Below are 14,102 nucleotides of genomic sequence, written 5' to 3' on the forward strand. Positions count from 1 at the left end.
TATTTCTCCACAAGCTCACCAACGCTTATTGTCCATTTGTTTTATTACAGTCATCCTAGTGGGTATGAAGTAATATCTTACTGTGGTTTTGATTTGCATCCCCCTAATGACTAATGATGTTGAGCATCTTTTCATGTGCTTGTTGGCTGTTTTTATGTATTCTTAGAAAAGTGCATTCAGGGGCGCCTGGGTGGCTCAGTGGGTTAAAGCCTCTGCCTTCGGCTCAGGTCATGATCCTGGGGTCCTGGGATCGAGCCCCACATCTGACTCTCTGCTCAGCAGGGAGCCTGCTTCCCTTCCTCTCTCTCTCTCTCTGCCTGCCTCTCTGCCTACTTGTGATCTCTGTCTGTCAAATAAATAAATAAAATCTTTAAAAAAAAAAAAGTGCATTCAGGTTCTTGCCCATTTAAGAAACTGGGCCGTTCGTCTTTTTTGTTGTTAAATTGTAAGGGTTCATTATATATTCTGGATACTAGACCCTTATCAGAAATATGATTTACAAATATTTTCTTCCATTCTGGGGGTTGTTTTTTCATTTCCTGATGGTATCCTATGATGCACAAAAGTTCTTTATGAAGTCTAATTTTTTATGTATATCTAAAAAAACATTGCCTAATTCGAAGTCATGAAGATTTAGTCCTATGTTTTCTTTTAACACTTTTATCATTTCATATCTTACACTTAAAGCTATGTTGTCCCAGCACCATTTATTGAAAAGACTGTTTTTACCCATAGTTTTGGCAACATTGTCAAAAATCAGTTAGCCAGGGATGCCTGGGTAGCTTAGTCGTTGGGCATCTACCTTCAGCTGGGGTCATAATCCTGGGGTTCTGGGATCTAGCTTTGCCTCGGGCTCCCTGCTAGGCAGGGAGCCTGCTTCTCCCTCTCTCCTGGCTCATGCTGTCTCTCTTACTATCTCTCTCTCAAATAAATAAATAAAATCCCTTAAAAAATCAGTTAGCCATAGATACATGGTTTTATTTCTGGACTCTCCATTCTAGCCCATTGATCTATATGGCGATGCTTATGCCAGTACCACATTGTCTTGATTTCTGTGACTTTGTAGTAGGTTGGAGTGTGATTGAGTCCTCCAACTCTGTTCTTTTTTGATACTGTTTTAGCTAATCTCAGTCCCTTGAAATTCCAGGTAAATATTTGGATTAATGTTTTCACTTCTGCAAAAAGGCCGTTAAGTTTTTGGTACAAATTACACTAAAACTATAGAGCCTTTGGGGAATATGGCCATCTTAACAATATTATGTCTTTCCTTTTGTTTAAGTCACCTTTAATTTATTTTAGCAATGTTTTACAGTTTTTATTGTTAAGACCGTTCACTCCCTTATTTAAATTTATTCCTAAGTATTTTATTATCTTAGTTGCTATTAAAAATAGAGTTGTTTTCTTAATTTTCTTGTCAAATTGTTAACTGCTAGTGTGTAGAATATAGCTGATTGTTGTATGTTGATCATATATTCTTCAATTTTGCTGAATTCATTTATTGGCTCTAGTTGTTGTGTGTGTGTGTGTATTCTTTAGTTTCATGTATAATGTGTGAATTAACTTCCTTCCCCATTTTAAAAGATATATTACCCATTGCATACAACTTCATTTCACTGTGAGTACACATTACCCCAGTGTGAGAAAATATTCTGGCATACTTCTTTTGTTTTCATTTTACAGTTTGCTTTACATCTAATTTTATTCTTTTAATAACAAGATGACCAATAATATTTCCTTTTACTGATAAGGAAAGAGGCTCTCAGAGTTTAATGATTGATTGTAAGCTCACATGGCTTCAAAAAGAGCTGAGGTCTTCTCACGATAGCTCCAGCATGCTTTTGATTGAACTCGAATTCCTTTGTATATTTGTTGCAATGAGTAGAACTTGGGCCACAGTAGTTTTTTTATGAACTTGAGAAGCTAGTTCTGTAGCTAGGATCAGTACGCAGTAAAATGAAAAATGAAAGCAACATTTGTTCTCAAGAAGATTCACAGAAGAATGTTCATAGCTCTTTATTTATAATAGCTCCAAACTAGAAACATCCCAGGAGTCCATCGTGGAGACTAAACAAACAAATTCTCATATTCATATCCTGGAATACTACTCAGCAATAAAGGGGACAAGTTACTGAGCATAGAGCACATGAATAATTTTTAAAAGATTATGCTGAGTGAAAAAAAGCCTTACTGGGTGCCTGGGTGGCTCATTGGTTAAATATCTACACTTGGCTCAGGACCATCCTGGGATCAAGTACTGTATTCAGGGAGCCTGTTTCTCCCTCTCCTTCCCGTTCATGCTCTCTGTCCACTATCTCTGTCTCTCTTAAATAAATGAATAAATAAAATCTTTTTTAAAAAAAAGAAAAAAAGGCTTACTGTATGGTTTCATTTATATGAACTTCTAGAAGAGACAAAACTAATCTCTCGTGGAAAAAGTTGTATCAGCAATGACTTCTAGAAGTGTTGGAGAGGAGATTGATAGGAAAGAGGTATGAGGAAGTTTTCTGGGTTGATAGTAATATTCTATACACTTAAAGGGGTTTGGGTTACATAGGGCGTGCTCTTGTCAAAACATAGCAAATGCACTTAATATTTGGGCATTTCATTGTATATGTTATCTTAGAAGAAGAAAAGAAGTATTAAACTTAGTTATGATATGCATGCTTAAGTATTTAGGGGGAAGTGTATTGATGTTTGCAGTTTGCTTTGGCATTGATCAAAAAAAATAAGATAAAAAAATAAGATGTATTAATGGATGGTTGGAAGTATAGACAATTGGACAGATATGTCATAAAACAAATATGGTACAGTAGTCCTCTCTTAATTACACTTTAGGTTACCTGTGGTCAGCCACAGTCTGCAAACAGATTGATCCTCCTGACATTAATAAGGTTTAAAAGGTCAGTAGTAGCCTAACACTACATCACTATGCCTATGTCATTCACCTCACCTCATCTCATCACATAGGCATTTTATCATCTCACATCATCACGAGAAGAAGGGTGAATACAGCACAATAAGATATTTTGAGAGAGAGAGATCACATTCACATAACTTTTATAACAGTATATCATTATAATTGTTCTATTTTATTATTAGTTGTTGTTAATCCCTTATTGTGCCTAACTTAAAAATTAATCTTTATCATAGGTATGTATGTATAGGAAAAAATAGTATATAGGCCTTTGGTACTATCCACAGTTTAAGGCATCCACTGGGGGGTTTTAGAATTTATCCGCCTCAAATAAGTGGGGACCTACTGTATGATAATGCTAATGGTAAAATCTAGGTAGTGGATTCTCTATAAAATTCTTTCAACTCTCAACTTTGCTCTTTGTTTGAAATTCTCCATAATAAAATATTGAGGGAGGAAAGGAAACCGAATTTGGAAACATAGTTCCTTTTCAAGCACCCTCTCCTACCCACCTTCTCCTCAGCTTCATAAGATGGGCCTAATATTACATAAATGCTGGGCAAGATGAGAGTAGCAGGAGTTCACTCACCAGGCAGGCTCCAAGCTGGCATGACAACTTTCTATTATCGCTAACTCCCTTCTTAGCCTGGGACTCTTTTCAATGTTGTTACCCAGATTCTGTCCATTAGCACATACGTTCCCAAGAAACTTGCCTATCAGTCTTTAATTTTATCCCTAATAATAAAACCTCTTTCTTTTGGAGAAATATCTTACTACCTTGAAAAGATTTTACTATTGTCATTCCAAAGAATCAGCTAATTTTCATCTGAACAAAGGTATTCTTTTGTGTGGAAAGAATAGTCAATTGGGAAGCAGATTTGTGTCTAGAGTAGACTCAGATAAATGACTTGTGCAAGGTCAAACACTGATATCGAGTAGAGCCAGATTTTGGATCCAGGAGTCCCTAATTCCAATATGTCATTCTGTTCCTCTTTAGGACCTAAAGAAATGTGTGGTGGAGTTTCATAAGGCAGACATTTTTTACTCTTTAAATTCTGCTATATAGACAGCTACTACTTTAGAACCTAGCCCTGGAAGTAAATCAACTTTTGGGGGGAAGAAAGCTTATAGCCAGCTCTTAGTAGCAGCATAAAAACAGTTTCAATCTTCATATCCTTAAATTATTTTCCTACTTTACTTACAAAAAGCTCTCCTAGAAAATTGGCTGTGGAAAACACGAGTTTTTGTGCCATATGTCATATGAAACACTTCAGGGTTCAGGAATTCCTAGTGTTTAAGGTCTCTTTAATTCTTTTTCATTCTGTATTTGTAATAACCTGTTCAAGGTCTTTCTTAAACAACCAGTTCCTGGGAAAAGGTATACAAGAGACTCAGAGTTCTAATTTACATAGAAACTTAAATCCCAAGAGCTTCTGAGTAAGAGTCTTTGCTGTTTACCTCCTTAATTTTACATTATGGCAAGAGATTATGTTTGGGGGATATTATTTTGCTCCCCAGAATACCATTCATTTTCCTTAGTACTTATTACAGGAAACAGTACATAGTAGGCATTCTGTGAACTTGTGATGAACTGGGGTAACTATTGGTTTCCTTGGAGCAAGGTCTGAACTTGTACATCTCCTAGTATAGTTCTTCCTAGCACAAAATGGATATTCAAGATTTTTTAAAGAATTAATTGAATTGAGATTTTACTTCTCTTTGAGGGGAGTGCCTATTATTTTAACTAGACATTTCTCAACCAAGAGTGTCAGGTTCCTGAATGAATCATCAGTCAGGATCAGAGGGTTAACCAAGCCTGGAGAAGATGGACTGAGCTTATAAGCTGATTCATGGAACTGTATGTCAGCTCTTTTTAGAGAGCTGGCTTTTTGGATTGGCCTAGATTAATTGAACACTAACAATAATAAACCCTTAGCCTCCAGTTAGAAAAACTGGGGATCTTCCTGAGTTCCTGGGAAAAGGAAATGACAAACTCCTCCTTAATCAGATTTCTGGGCTTGGAACTAGGGATTTTTTTGTGAGGATGCTGTGTGTCTGATTGCCAGTATGGAAAGGGGGAGCAGAGACAAAGTTTGGGAGAAGAGGGGAAGAGAATGGGGACACAGCTGAGAGAGGGAACGGTAACTAGTAATACAGAGAGAAAAATAAGATGACCTGAGAGAATAGTGGCTATGACCTCACCCTGGTTTTGTGATTGGTCAGTGATGGGTCGTAAATGTATTTTTGCTGGACAACTGTTTCCCCACAGTAGCAGAATATCCCCTGCATTGGGTTTGACTTTAGTAGTCACCATCCTCAAAACCCTTTTCTAGTCTTGTGGGACCTGTGATTCAGAGTGAGCTTTACATGTTTTATGGACCAAGAGGGGAAGAGGCTTTAAAGAGCAGCTCTCCTCCACAATCAAGTCTCAGACATCCTAGAGAGGTTCCTTCTTGTGATTACCGATGATGCTGTAAGCTTTAGAATCTAGGGCATTCTTGATTAGAGTTTAACTTCAGGAGGAAGCAAAGGTCATTGCAATTTCACCCAGGAATTTTCTATAGGATAAATATATTTGATGAAAGCTACATAAAAGTAGTTTCCCAGGGCGCCTGGGTGGCTCAGTGGGTTAAAGCCTCTGCCTTCGGCTCAGGTCATGATCCCAGGATCCTGGGATGGAACCCTGCATCGGGCTCTCTGCTCAGCAGGGAGCCTGCTTCCTCCTCTCCCTCTGCCTGCCTCTTTGCCTACTTGTGATCTGTCTGTAAAATAAATAAATAAAATCTTTAAAAAAAAATACTTAAAAGAAAGGTAGTTTCCCTACCTTCATAGATATGTAAAAAGACTCACTTAAGATGTACTATCATTGTAATTTCTCCTTGATTACAAAAGCTTCCAAATATAAGATCAATGGATCTATCCTGTATTCCTAGAGAAAACTGCAAAGCAATTTCTTCTAATTATTTAGCATATATTTTTTGAGTTACAACTTTGCTAGGTGCTTTAGTTTTAATGTTGTTGAGATAGAGGAATTTAGTCCCCAAATTGTGCCTCACCAAGTTATAATCTTTAGAAAAAGGAATATCATATTTTGTTTGAATCTGGTTTCAAAATCTACAAAGAAATGCTGGAAATTATTTAGACATACTGCCCTGAATTTTGTACCAATCAGTGCTATTTCATATAATATCTCATCATTCATTGTTTTTAAAGGCCCTAGGGACCGAGAACTAACTATATCCTGGCCCACCCTCCCAAATAACATTGGGAACTGAAACTAACAGCACTCTGGATGATCTGAGTGGGTAGTGCCAGAGAATGTTATATAATCTGCTAAAAATTCTGCTTTGAGGTTGCAGTTAGAGTTGTCAAGTTTTAAATCCTTTCCCCTATGTTTTCTACCTTTGCCCTTCTGGAAAAAGATAGAACTTCCCAACCAGAAGTTAGTGACATCTTCCCTAGAGGAAAAGAGTCAGCCTTTCTGGAGGGAATTGGAAAATGGGGATTCCTGGGTCTTCCTGGGTACTCTATCCTGGTCCTCTGTGCCACATTCTGTTTAGTCTTAATTCTGAGCTGCTACTACATGAAGAGTGTTAGAAGATGTGTTGTTTATGGAGATGAATGTGGCATAGATATTGCATTTAAAAAATGTAATCTGGTTAGGGAGATAGGATATATACAGGAGGAGGTAAATGAAAGCAAGAGCAGCAACTCTCAGATGAGTGACATTTGTACAGCAAAACATAGCACAGGAAAATGGAAAGAGCAGTGACCTTAACAGTTGGAAGACCTAGATTGAAAGACTCAGTCTTATGTTCATAAGCAAATAAACCTTTTTTGCCTTAACTGTAAAATGAGGATAATGATCTTCACCCTGCCTAACTCTCAAGGATGTAAGTGAGATATTATAGTATATGAAACTTTGGAAAACACAATTTAAAATACAAACACAGATGGACAAGTGGAGAGTGATTTCATCCATTTTACAGATCAGGAAACATGCATAGAAAGATGAAAAACTTATTGAAAGTCCTGTGTGCTTGTGATGAAACGGCCACGTGTAGTTTAGACACAAAACAAAATGACTTTTTCCATTTTTCCCCTCCTTTATAGACCTTGTCTGCTTGCAAGACTATTAGGTAGCTAGTACACTGTTGCCCCCGTATAAAATATGTTTAAGGGTACATATTTTATCCTAAGGATATCTGTTATAGGGATATACTGTCACCTTACTCATTTGGCTTGGCAAAGTTTTAACACAGCACTTACCAAAAAATAGTGCAAATTGCATGTGTAAGCCTTTGTGAAATAAATTTTTTGGTAGCCACAGTAAAAAAAAAAAGGAAACAGGTAAAAATAATATGTTTTGTTTAGTTTATTATAGTATATATGAAATTTTCTCATTTCAACATGTGATCGATATATAAAACAAATCATTAAAGAGATGTTTACATTCTTTTTTTTTTTTCCATAATAGTCTTTGAAGCTGGAATGTGTATTTTGCCTCCCAGCACATCTCAGCTTGTATTAGCCACATTTCAGGTGCTCAGTAGTTACCTATGACTGGTGGCTTCTCTGTTGGACTGTATAGCCATGTACAGTCTCCTCTTTTCCCACCTTTTAGTTCTGGCTTTCTAACCTTCAATGTGATCTTTGCTACTTTCTTTAATGGATCTTTTTATTTTCCCCTTCTTTGGTCCCTAGAGAACCAGACTTCTTTTCTTTCTAAGTGCCAGGTATTCTTTTTTGGTTAGGTAGGCAATTATCTTCTCTACTAGCTACTATTTGAAATCAGCTACTGTTCCTTATACCATGCCTTTCTTTCTCTGTGAATATTCAGCTCTTTTGAACTGAGATTTCCATCTCATGTTACTTATGTGTCTGTCTCTTCTAGTAAATTCTGTACTCCTTATGGACAAACATAGCATTTTATTCATTTCTCTGATCCCAGCCACTTAACACAGTTACTGGCCCCTAGCAGAAATTTGATAACTTTTTAGTAATTGAACAAACAAATCAGCCTTTCCTGGATACCTCCCCATCTCCTTCTTGTTCCTTGACAGTGATAGTTTTAATGGTAACGGTAGTTTTTGTTACAGAGCTATACTTTTTGCACATAAAGACCACCCTTGTTATTTGTGGTTTTAATTATTTACAGGAAAACAAATAGCCAGAATTTTATTTTTATTTTTTTAAATAGCCAGAATTTTAAACCATATTCTACAGTTTCTTTCCAGAAGCTCTTTTTTTTTTTAAAGTTTATTTATTTATTTATTTGACAGAGAGATCACAAGTGGGCAGAGAGGCAGGCAGAGAGAGAGGGAGAAGCAGGCTCCCCGCTGAGCAGAGAGCCCGATGTGGGGCTCGATCCCAGGACCCTGAGACCATGACCTAAGCCGAAGGCAGAGGCTTAACCCACTGAGCCACCCAGGCTCCCCGAAGCCCTTTCTTTAGTAACTTTTTAAGTTGTCTGATTTTACCTATGTTGGGAAAGCCTTCAGAGTGTATTAGACTTGGCTCTTTAACTGCCTACTCAATTCCTAAAGTTTCTCCCAGGTTAATTTCCCTGTTCTTTTTGCCTTCATACCTGCCCTTACACTCTGTCCAGACTTTTCCTTCACTAGGAGTTTCTTATTCACTCTCAGCCACAGTTGACCTTAAGGAGGGAACTTCCTAACAGCAACTTAATGTGAAACCACAAAGTCATAGAATTCTGAAGTTAGACGGCTCAGGTCATGATCCTGGAGTCCCCGGATCGAGTCCCACATCAGGCTCCCAGCTCCACAGGGAGTCTGCTTCTCTCTCTGACCTTCTCCTTGCTCATGCTCTCTCTCAAATAAATAAATAAATAATCTTTAAAAAAAAAGAAAAGAAAAGAAAGTAAGAAATGATCGTAGAGATTCACATCCAAGGGTCTTCATACTTTCTAAAGTAGCTGAATTTTTTTTTTAAACAAAGCTTTAGTTACAACTCTGTATATAAAATGGAGCTGCTTCAGTGAAATAGGGCTAGAGGTTCCTAGAGTTAGTTTGGGTTCCACAAAAATGGTTTGTGAACACTAATAGGGTTCAACTCCTTCACAATATAAATGGGTAAACAGAGACCTAGAGAAGTGAAACAACTTGTCTAATCCATACAACAAGCTAGTGACAGGATCTGGACTAGAACCCAGATTTTCTTCCAGGTCAGTGTGCTTTGAACCATAATTTACTGTTTGGAGCCTCATTTCCCAAGGGGAGAAAACAGTAACAATGAGTCTTTTATTTTACTTTCCTTGATGAGATCTGACAGGGTCCACCTCTTCTTCTCCTCTAGTAAGTCATGTTGGCCCCCTCCTGTTATTGTTTTTCTCTAGAACCCAGGCTGGGGCTTGCCTTAGCCTTTGTTCTGTTCCCAGTTTTTGTAGTGCCAAGAAGAATAGGGAGAGAGCGGATTCAGGCAGGTCATGGTGGCACAGATGTTTCCTGTCCCTTGGCTAGTCTGGCTGTGTCTTTCAGAGGCAGCTGAATGCCACAGCCAGGTGTGTCTTTCAGGGCCTTCCAAGCCCTTGGAGGTGGTAGGTGTTTATAACCGCAATTTCCTCACTAGCTTCTGTTTTTCACAGGCCTCTAGCCACTACCTGAGGGAATACATCTATCTATCTATCTATCTATCTATCTATCTATTTTAAGATTTTATTTATTTATATGTGTGAAAGAGAGGGAGAAAGCACAAGCAAGGGGAGCTGCAGGCAGAGGGAGAAGCCCTCTAGGGCTCAACCCTAGGACCCTGGGATCATGACCTGAGCTGAATGCAGATGCTTAACCAACTGAGCCACCCAGATGTCTCTACAACCATATATATATATATGAGATATATATCATATATATATATACCATATATATATATTTGGGAGATGTGACTAATTTTATAAAACTATACACACACACACACACACACACACATACACATAGAAAGAGAGAGAGCACATGGGTAGAGGGGTAAGGAGTAGAAGCAAAGGGAGAAGCTTAGGGCTTGATCCCAGGACCCCAGGGATGGTGACCTGAGCTGAAGGGAGATGCTTAACTGACTGAGCCATCCAGGTGGTACCTCCCCCCACTTTTTTTTTCAAAGATGGAGGGAACACATCCAAACCTCTACTTCAGGAGTCATCAGTCATTCAAAGCTCTCTGTTGTCTGGCCATGGTTTACCTCTGTGGTATTATTTTCCAGTGTCCCCTTCATGCATCCTATGTTTTCTCCCAGAGTATTCTGTTTTCTTCCCTTCCTCCTCACCTTCACCTGTTAAAATATTATTTGCCCTTCCAGATGAAACTTAAAGGCCACCTTCTTTAAGAAAATTTTTCTCAACGGGTACCTGGGTGGCTCAGTCTGTTAATGCATCTGCTTTTGGCTCAAGTCGTGATCCCAGAGTCCCTGCTCAGCGGGAAATCTGCTTCTCCCTCTACCTCTACTCCTCTGTTCATACTCCCTCTCTCTTGCTCACTCTCTCTCTCTCAAATAAATAAATAAAATCTTTAGAAAAAGAAACAAGTCTTTCTCAATTTCCAACCTTATGCCGCCTCCCTCTATTGTAGTTTTATAAAGTTAGCCACATCTCCCATCATTCCCTGCCTCATATTTTATGTACAGCAACTTTGTACATACCATTTGTTTCTCACTTTCGTAGCTTCGGTTATGATGTTAATTTACCCACAATTCCCTACCCAAATTTTTACTTTACTTTTGCCTGGCTAACTCCCATTTAAATTTAGGACAGGCATAGGCAACACTTTTTTCAGGATGGCTCTCTTGACCCTTCCAAGCTGAGTTAGGCTACTCCCATAATAGAATATACCTATCTCTCTCATTGTACTTATGCACTGTATTTTATCTATCTGTATCTGACTCCCACACCAGAGAGTGTTCCAAGAAAGCTATGACTTACATTTTCTATTTCCAGCATTTAACAAAGTCTTATTAAAATCAGATGCTTAATAAATATTTGTAGGATAGATGAATAAATGATTTTTGTATTATTTTAATACTTCTATACTATTACATTAAAAAAACTGTCTACCACTAAACTACAAGTTGTGTGAAAGCAGGGATAGGGTTTGAGTCTTAGATTTTTGTCCTTCACAGGGCTTAATTCATAATAGATATATCAGCTAGTGTTTTCCAGAGAAACAGAACCAATAGGAATTATATAGATACATAGATTTATTTTAAGGAATTGGATCAAATGTAATTTAATGAATTTTAAGGAACTCAGGCAAGAATTGCTATTGTAGACTTGAGTGAAATCTGTAAGGTAGGCCCTCAGGCTGGAAACTCAGGCAGGATTTCTGTGTTTGTCTTGAGGCAGAATTCCTTCTCTGAGAAACCTCAGGTTTTGCTTTTAAGTTTTTATACTGATAGGATGAGGCCCACACACAATTATGAAGGATAACCTCCTTTACCTAAAGTCAACTGGTTGTGGATATTAATTGCATCTACAAATTACCTTCACAGCAACATCTAGGCAAGCATTTGACCAAATAATGGGGCACTACAACCTAACCAAGCTGACATGTAAAATTTAATAATCACAGTAAGTGATCAATAAATGTTTGCTGAATTGAAGTTGCTTTGAGCTTCCTATCTGAAGCTCAGAAAAAGAGGATAATCTTATTTCTGTTTCCAGCAATAATTTGAGCTCAGTAATCTGAAAATTTTCCACCCACTAAACCCCTAACAGCTCTGAATAAAAAAGAAAAAAACCTGTAACATTCTTTAAAATACACGACTAAATTTGCAAGAAAGTAAGGGACTCTTCAGAGGCTAAAAAAGGAGATAGACTGAGTAGTAAGTCTATACATGATGTCCTATCAGGCGTCTTGGGTTATCTGTTTTGGTAACCTTGGGACTTGGATTTTATTTTATTTTATTTTATTTTTTTATTTATTTGCCAGAGATAGAGAGAGAGAGAGTACACACAAGCAGGCAGAGAGGCAGGCAGAGGCAGCGACGAGAGAAGCAGGCTCCCCGCCGAGCAAGGAGCCTGATGCGGGACTCGATCCCAGGACCTTGGAATCATGACCTGAGCCGAAGGCAGCGGCTTAACCGACTGAGCCACCCAGGCGTCCCGGGACTTGGATTTTAATACCAACACAAGAACAGGAGATGTGGATCTTCATGAGACACTGAGACCTACAAGTGAGCCTTGGACTTAAGTAAAATGATGGTTAGAAAAAAATCTCATTAACACATGGACACAAGAAAGTTGTCTATCTCAGCCTATGCTCTAGATACAACAACAACAAAAAAGAGGCTCTCTGTGAGAATTCAAAACCATAGGTCTATCTTAAATTGGGTTTGGAGTTTAGATTTATACTGCTTGGGTAGTCTGAGGTTCTCCAAGTTGATAACAAAAGAGTATGCCCAACCAACAATACCCTGGGATGTTTAGCAGAAGAAAACACGAACTTTCTTAAGACGACATGATATCTATAAGATGATAAAAAGATCTATAAAATTAATATATTTAAAATTATTAAGGGGAGGCCTGGGTGACACAGTTGGTTGAGCATGTGCCTTCAACTTGGGTCATGATCCTGGGCCCACGTCGGGCTCCCTGCTCAGGCGAGCCTGTTCTCTTTTCCCTCTCCCTCTGCCTGCTGCTTCTCCTGCTTGTGCTTTCTCTCTCTTTCTCTCTCTCTCTGTCTGTCAAATAATTAAGTAAAATCTTTAAAAAATAAAATTATTAAGGACAAAACATAATTTAAAATATGCTATGAGACATATGTGACAAATAGAGTTTCTAAAAATAAAAAAGACGTAAACATAGTCATTAAAATTAAAAACATAAGGGACACCTCGGTGGCTCAGTTGGCTAAGTACCTGCCTTTGGCTCAGGTCATGATCCCAAGGTCCTGGGATCGAGCCCCACATTGGGCTCCTTGCTCAGCAGAGAGCCTGCTTCTCCCTCTCCCTCCACTGCTGCTCTGCCTACTTGTGCTCATCTCTCTGTCAAATAAATAAATTAAAAAATAAATAATACACTGTTTAAACAGGAGATTAGATACTGCTGAAGGAAAAAAATGATGAATTGGAAGTTAAGGCAGAAATTATATATAATAACCTTCACAGAGACAAAGAGAAGAAAAATATGAAAACAAAGTTAAGAGACAAGGAAGATAGAATGTGAAGATCCAATATATGTTTAATAATAGTTTTAGAAGGAGAAAATGGAAAGAGGCAATGTTCAGAAGTAATGGTTGATATTTTTCCAAAATTGATGAAAGATCTCAATTAGGTCTTTGAATTCCAAAGGATAAATTACAATAAAGCCACTTCTAAACATTCTTTAGTGAAACTGCATAACTACAAAGACAAAAGGTAGATCTTCAGGGCATCCAAAGATAGAAGAGATAACCTACTAGAAATTGCAAACTGAGAATAGTAACAAAATAAACAAAGGAGTGATGTCCTCAAAAGCTTAGAGGGAGTAAAAAACCCACACAATCTAGAATTTTCCACCTACTTAAACCTTAATTCAAGAGTAAGGGTAAAATGGAAATAAATTTAGACAGATAAAGACATCAAGTTTACAACTCAGAGACCATTTCTGAAAGGAGTACTCAAAATGAATATTGTTCAGGAAGGAGAAAATTAGAAGGAAGTAGTAACATGAGAAAAGCAACAGTGAGCAGAGAAATTGACAAACAAATGAGTAAATCAAAAAACAATAGAACAACTTTACAGTATGAAATAACAACAAAAATAATGACTAATTTAGGGAATATGAAAATAAAGTGAAATTGAAATATTGGGCAATAGTGATAAGTGACATGGGAGGGGAGTAAAGAGAAAAGAGGAGTGATCAGGGTTAAAGCACACTAAAATTTGGAAGGATAGGAGAGCTACTGATTAAATTCATACTTTAAAAGTAAAGTATGCATGTTAAAAGAAGAGTTGAGGGTAACCACACAATAGAAATAAAATGTGCAATTGCCGGACTATTAAAGGGATAATTAATTAAAGGGATAATTGCCAGACTTGCACCAGGGACCCCATACAAGAAAGATGAATTCTGCATACTTTGTAATAGCAAACATTCAGAATAACCCAGTTGTCCATCATTGGGGAAAAAGTTAAAATAAATTTGATATATTCAAACAATGAAAGTAAATGAACCAGCATTTTTTATGTATTACCATGAGTATAC

General features: G+C 37.7%; 1 protein-coding gene across 3 annotated transcripts in view; it reads left to right on the forward strand.

Moving 5' to 3' along the window:
- The window catches only part of SYN2 (synapsin II), a 210,345-nt gene that overhangs the window by 126,843 nt on the left and 69,400 nt on the right, over positions 1–14,102 (forward strand). The window lies entirely within an intron of this gene.

The sequence above is a fragment of the Mustela putorius genome, unplaced genomic scaffold, assembly GCF_011764305.1.
Source record: "Mustela putorius furo isolate JIRA1106 unplaced genomic scaffold, ASM1176430v1.1 tig00003850_pilon_pilon_pilon, whole genome shotgun sequence".
In the NCBI taxonomy this organism is placed as follows: Eukaryota; Metazoa; Chordata; class Mammalia; order Carnivora; family Mustelidae; genus Mustela; species Mustela putorius.